Source organism: Oryctolagus cuniculus, chromosome 1, assembly GCF_051225735.1.
Source record: "Oryctolagus cuniculus isolate XC-2025 breed Fujian yellow rabbit chromosome 1, ASM5122573v1, whole genome shotgun sequence".
NCBI classification, from domain to species: Eukaryota; Metazoa; Chordata; class Mammalia; order Lagomorpha; family Leporidae; genus Oryctolagus; species Oryctolagus cuniculus.
Genome location: NC_142867.1, coordinates 199,741,367 through 199,748,113, shown reverse-complemented (window position 1 = coordinate 199,748,113; position 6,747 = coordinate 199,741,367). Strand labels below are relative to the sequence as shown.

The window sequence follows — 6,747 nt, the reverse complement described above, 5'->3', positions numbered from 1 at the left end:
CCTTCCTCTCCCCTCCCTGGTTCTCACCTTGGTCTCCCTGTCCCTGATAGATGCAAACATCCCCCACGGCTCCCAGCAGAAACCGCAGACCAGGAGCATGACCCTCCCATGGGCGCCGTGGCGGGCAGGCCCGGGGGCCCCAGCTTCAGCCGCCACGCGGGGAGTGGGCCTGGCACCTCTGCCCCTGCTCCGTGCTGATGCGGGCCGCCCCGGGGGAGCGTCCCCAGCCTGCCACGGTGGCTCGGGCGGCAGGTTTATCACGCTGGCTGAGAAAAGACATAATCAATTCCCCAGCTGGCACTTTGCGCTGAATACCCACTTTTTCAGCTTGATAGCAGGACTAAATTAGTTATTTAGCAACTAGGCTCTAATTTAGAGCGAGCGAAAGCCTTGACAAGGATCATTGTTCAAGGCCATCCCCCCTTTGCCTTCAGATGGGAGGCCCACAAATCCCCAGAAGGTGATAAATAGACAATTAGAAAATAGATATATTTGGTTAGATCTACAAGGCTCCCCAGCACTGTCAGGCTCACAATGCAGGGGCCGGGGTAAATTGGTGGCCAATGAACACCAGCTGCACGGCCATCCGTTCTGCAGACACTCGGCCATATGTGGCCATTTACAGGCCGGCCTGAAGAATAGATGGGACCAATAAGACCAGAGGGAACTAAAAATACTTGACAAAGTTGGCTGCTCTTCATTTAACAAGAATAAAATATCTAATGGGGTGTAATGGAGACCATCAATCACCTGCTGCCAGGCCCGCCCGCTGGACCACACTTTTTAACTATTAATGCAACTTTTTCTCTCTAATAAGTGGGACAGCCACATCCACTTTGTACCCGGGGCGGGTGTTCGGGGAGTGGAGATGAATGGAAGGTGCTGGGGAGCTGTGGTAGAGGCTGAAAAACAGGAAAGGGATGGTGGGGAGGGAAAACCGTGGCCGCCGTGGAAAACAGCATGGCGGGCAGCTCCTTCAACAGTTGCACACAGACATCGTCCAGGACCCAGCAGTGCCACCCCCGGGTCCCCGCCCGGGAGAGCTGAAAGCTGAGACCCAGACAGATGCTTGATCCCCATGTTTATAGCACCGTTGTTCACGCGGAAGGTGGGAGCTAGCCCAGCGCCCCCTGGTGGACGAAGGGCTAAACGCGACATGGAATACACATGCAGTGGAGTACTAGTCAGCCCTAAAAAGGAGATTCTCTCGCGAGTCGGACGCCCCCAGGCTCACGGGGCTCCTCAGTGTTTGCAGCCCTTTCCCTTCAAGCTGTCTGGAGACGCGCGCCATGGAGAGGAGGAGCTGAAGACTTTCACCTTGCAGGCAGAAACCGCTCAGCTCGTGTCTCCCATCCTCTGTTCCCACAAAGAATCCTTCCTTCGGAAGTTGATGTCGGATGCTTCTGAGGCCGTGGCCAGGCTTCTCCATGACAGCCTCAAGGGCTCTTCTGAGTTGGGCAGTGATTGAGAGCTGGAAAGCGACATCGCCTGCAGCTCCCAGGAACGCACCCTGGCCTTGGCAGCCTCGGGCACTACCGTGCCCAAGGCCGATCTCATAAACACTTTGGAATCATCGCCTCCTAATGCATTGACAGAGGTTCTTCAGGCTGGAACGGACGTCTCCGTGATGGGGGCGGTTTGGCATTGGTGTGTATTCTGCCTCCCAGTGGCAGAGAATGTGGTGGTGATCACGGAACACAATGACGATGTGCGGTCTGCCTGGGAGTCTTTTGCCGGCAGTGACGACGGAACACCTGCAGTTCGTAGCCCATCCTGTCACCCTTTATCTGGAGAAGGATGGTGAGGTGAGAAATGAGAGGAAGACAAAGCTGATGAGCCCAAGATTGCAGGTGTGGGATCAGACGAAGAGGGTGGCAGTGGTAAGGATAAGAAAAAGAATGTCAAGAAGATTAAGGAGAAAATCATTGATCTGGAAGAACTGAACAAGACCAGGGACGTTGGGCCAGGAACCCTGATGACATCACCCAGGAGGAATATGGTGAACCCCACAAGAGCCTCACCGGTGACTGGGGAGACCACCTGGCAGTCCTGCTCTTCTCTGCACAAGGTCGGTTGGAAGTCAGGGTATTGTTATTCAAGGTCAGCTGAAAGTCAGGGTATTGTTATCCAAGGTCAGTTGGAAGTCAGGGTATTGTTATCCAAGGTCAGTTGGAAGTCAGGGTATTGTTATCCAAGGTCAGTTGGAAGTCAGGGTATTGTTATCCAAGGTCAGTTGGAAGTCAGGGTATTGTTATCCATCCCTTGCCATGCTGCCCTTGATCTCTTTGAGAACAAGAAGAAAAGGGGTAACATCAAACTCCACGTCCACCGTGTCCGCCACGGACAGCTGGGATGCAGTGACATCAGAGTATCTCAACTTCACCCATGGTGTGGTTGGCTTTGAGGACTGCCCCTGAGCATCTCCCGAGAAATGCTCCAGCGGAGAGAAAGACCTTGGAAATCATTTGCAAAAGCGTTGTCACGAAGTGCCTTGAGTTCTTCTGTGAGCTGGCAGAAGACAAGGAGAACTACGAGGCGCCTTCCGAGAACCTAAAGCTTGGTCTCCGTGAGGTCCTCACCAACCCGGGAGCCAGGGCTCCTCTCCGAGCTGCTGCACTGTCACCTCCCAGTGTGCAGCCAAGGTGACTCCGAGGCAGAGCTTGCCCATGCGTGGGGGAGACACAGGTCCATCCCCTGTGTCACTGGTGGAGGCAGACAGCAGGGGTCGCTCTGCTTTTATTGTGTGAGTGCGGAAGCTGAGCTTCGCGGTAGGGCACAGGACCCGGCCTGGTGCAAAGCACTGCGTGCAGCCGCTCAGGGCGTCTGCTGGGGAGAGCCTGGAACTGCCTGAGGAGGAGGAGGAGGAGGAAGAGAAGAAAATGCAAGAGAGCAAGGAGAAGTTTGGGAACCTCTGCAAACTCCTGGACGAAGCCTTGGATAAGGAGGCTGAGAGCAGCAGCCTCCCACAGTCTCCACCCGCTGCCTCGCAGTGGCCAGCTCCCGCGGTGGGACCGCCAGCACCGAGTGGGCCGCAAAGGCCCAGGCCCTGAAGGCAGCTCTGCCTGGGCTTCAGGCTGGAGGAGAGCACCTGGAGACGAGCCCTCACCACCTTGTGGAGAAGCCGCGGCAGGAGCCTGAGGCTTCTCCTTTAAGGCTCCGCAGACGCACTCCAGCCGCATGGGTCACGTGGTCCCGCAGGACCCAGGCACTGCTGCGGACAAAGTGGCAGCAGAGGGACCTGGTGCCGCTGGTCCTGATGGGGGCGCCCCTCTTGAGGGCGAGGAGGATGCGTCTCCCATGGAAGCAGTAGACTTGGGGTATGACTTAGTGACGTTCTGCCCTCTGAACAGTGTCCCCCAGCCCCCACAGCCCCCACAGCCCCCACAGCCCCCACGGCCCCCATGGCAGCTTGGCTCCCTCTGCTAATGTCCAGAGGCCTTTTTCTCTCTACAGCAGGGAACAAGGACCTCAACTGAACAAGGGGTTGTTTGTTTATTTTGTCCTTAAATTAAAGCATACAACATAAAGAAAATACCATTTTATTCAGAGAATGGAAGGAGATGCTGGTACCTGCTGCCCATGGACGAACCTTTATAACACAAATAGAATGAGTCTCACACAAGAGGTTCCCTGCTGTATGAGTCCGTGCGTGGCAGGTACCTAGAGCAGGTGGATGCACAGACACAGGCGGTAGAATGGGGGTGACCAGGAGCCAGGGGAGGGCAGATCAGGGGGTCAATGTTCAATGGCTATAGAGTGGGTGCATGAGACAGTGAAAAAGTCCTGGAAATAGAGAAAGATGACAGTGTACAACTTGCTGCTACGGAGCTATGAACCTAAACGTTGTCAAAATGGTAGACTTGGCCGGCGCCGCGGCTCACTGGGCTAATCCTCCGCCTCGCGGCGCCCGCACCCCGGGTTCTAGTCCCGGTCGGGGCGCTGGATTCTGTCCTAGTTGATCCTCTTCCAGGCCAGCTCTCTGCTGTGGCCCGGGAGTGCAGTGGAGGATGGCCCAGGTGCTTGGGCCCTGCACCCCATGGGAGACCAGGAGAAGCACCTGGCTCCTGCCATCGGATCAGCGCGGTGCGCCGGCCGCAGCACGCCAGCCGTGGCGGCCATTGGAGGGAGAACCAACGGCAAAGGAAGACTTTCTCTCTGTCTCTCTCTCTCACTGTCCACTCTGCCTGTCAAAAAAAAAAAAAAAAAAAAAAAAAAGAAAGAAAGAAAGAAAAAAGAAAAGAATCATCTTCTAAGGCACCAGGCCCTTCCTGTGCAACGGCACTGACAAAGGAAAGCCTGGAACTACTTCAGATGCTAACTCTGCTTTTCACCCGAAGGGACAGTCCCAACCCTAACCCGCACCACAGTCCTGTAATGCAGCCCTGGCCAGCAGGGAGGAGAAGAGAAGAGAAGATGGTCCCAGACTCAGTTAGGATGCGTTCAGCTGTGCTGACCGGGAACACCAGCCTACACAACTGGGGAGTGTCTCGGCTCCTGTCACTGCAAGCCAGAGAGAGAGCAGTCGCCTGGCTGGGTTGATTTGGAGGGTCAGCCTTGCCGTCAAATATCCGAGATCTTTCTGTCTCCAATGAAGACTGGAAACTCACTGACCTGTTTTGTCTTTTCCCAGAACACACAGCTAAGGTTCATTTCCCAGCCACCTTTGCCGTTGGGTTGTGGCCACACGAGTGAGATCTAACTCAGTGTGGCAGATGCGTGAGCCCACTCCAAGCCCTGCACAGCAGCCTGGCACACCCAGTCCTCCACCTGCCCACCCGATGCAGAGGCAGCCCCAGCCGCACGGGGTGGCAGGACCGCCTGGACCCCGAGAGCGAGGTTCCCTGAACCACGCATGTGCTGAGCTTGCTAGGGTCGCCCCAACAAAGCACCGCAGACAGGGATGTTGAATACCAGATATTCATTTTCTCCCAGTTCCGGAGGCCAGAAGGCCAAGAGCAAAGGGTTGGCCTCCTTGGCTGCCAAGAGACCCCGGGCCGTCCGCTTCCTTGTGCACAGCCCCTGGTAAAGACGGGGCTGCCGCGGGAGGCTCTCGGGAACAGCAAGTCCTCCGCCTTCCCAGAAGCCCCCAGCAACCCTCCACCTCGTGTTCCGCTGGCCAGAAACAGTCGCGTGCCTGTGATCAAGCCTATGCCTGGGTAGATGGAGTCATTCTAATCGCCTTTTCTCATCAAGGCGAGGGAATGCGCTTGGCGACAGCAGCGAGGAAAGGCTGTCTAAACAAAATTCGAATTTTCTTGGACTGCAGTGAGAGAGAACAGAGGCTGAGAATGGCAGCCAGCGCCTGTTCCCACACTTTTTATCAAGGTTCTCCATGTTCTGGAGCCTCCAGGGTCTGGCCCAGCCCTCCGTGGACAATTTTGCTTATTTGTTTCAATATTTATTTTTATTTATTTGAAATGCACAGTGACAGAGAGGAGGGGGGATCTTCTATCCACTGGTTCATTTCCCAAATGGCCTCACGGCTAGAGCCGGGCCAGGCTGAAGCCAGGAGCCAGGAGCTTCTTCCAGGTCTCCCACCTGGGTAGCGGGGGCCCAAGTACTTGGGCCATCTTCCACTGCTTTCCCAGGGAGCTGGACTGGAAGTGGAGCAGCTGGGACTCAAACTGGCACCCAAATGGGATGCTGGCACTGTAGGCGGTGGCTTTACCAGCTATGCCACAGCGCTGGCCCCCATGGACAGTTTTTAAAGAGATTTGTAGAATGTAAAAACTGAATGAGGCTTTTGAGATAACTCCTTTATTGTATGAATGAATGGGCAGATTCCCAGAGCCTGCCCAGGCTAAATCAGATTCTCCAGAAGTGGATCTCAGAATTCTGATTAAAAAAAAAAAAAAAATCCGGGACTGGATGCAGTGCCAGCATCCCATATGGGCACTGGTTCGAGTCACAGTTGCTCCACTTCCAAACCAGTTCTCCGCATTGGCCTTGGAAAGCAGTGGAAGATGGCCCAAGTCCTTGGGCCCCTGTACCCATGTCAGAGACCTAGAGGAAGCTCCTGGCTTCTGGCTTTGGATCGGCACAGCTCCAGCTGTGGCAGCCATTTGGGGAGTGAACCAGTGATGGAAGACCTCCCCTCTCTGCCTCTGACTCTCTGTAACTCAGCAGTTCCAATAATAAATAAATAATTTTTTAAAAAAATGAACAGACACATCACTATATCTTTAAAAAAAATCAACCCTGGGGCCGGCGCTGTGGTTTAGCGGGTAAATCTACCACCTGAAGTTCCATCATCCTATGTGGACACCAGTTCGAGTCTCATCTGCTCCACTTCCCATCCAGCTCTCTTCTATGGCCTGGGAAAGCAGTAGAAGATGACCCAAGTGCTTGGGCCCCTGCACTCATGTGGGAGACCTGGAAGAAGCTCCTGGCTCCTGGCTTCAGGTCAACTCAGCCCCAGCTATTGTGGCCATCTATGGAATGAACCAGTGGATGGAAGATCTCTTTCTCTCTCTGCCTCTGCCTCTCTGTATCTCTGCCTTTCAAATAAATAAATAAATCTTTAAAAAAAAAAAAAAGAATCAGAACACCACACTTTTTTCAAGAGAAAATCCTTCTTATATTCTAATTTTCCGTAAGAACAGAAAACCTTGAGAATGCAGTTCATAAAGGGGTAGTTTTTAGTAGGCGACCCGGAAGGCCGATCTTCTCCCAGGCAGATCATCCGGCGGGGCCTCCGTTTCCTTGGCAGTAGCAGGTAGATCCTGTCCTCTCCGCCTCCACAGCCGA

At 54.5% G+C, this 6,747-nt stretch overlaps 1 pseudogene; it reads left to right on the top strand.

Moving 5' to 3' along the window:
• The first annotated feature begins 1,156 nt into the window (after nucleotides 1–1,156).
• On the top strand, nucleotides 1,157–3,221 carry LOC149128809 (heat shock protein HSP 90-beta-like; annotated as a pseudogene).
• Nucleotides 3,222–6,747: the final 3,526 nt, after the last annotated feature.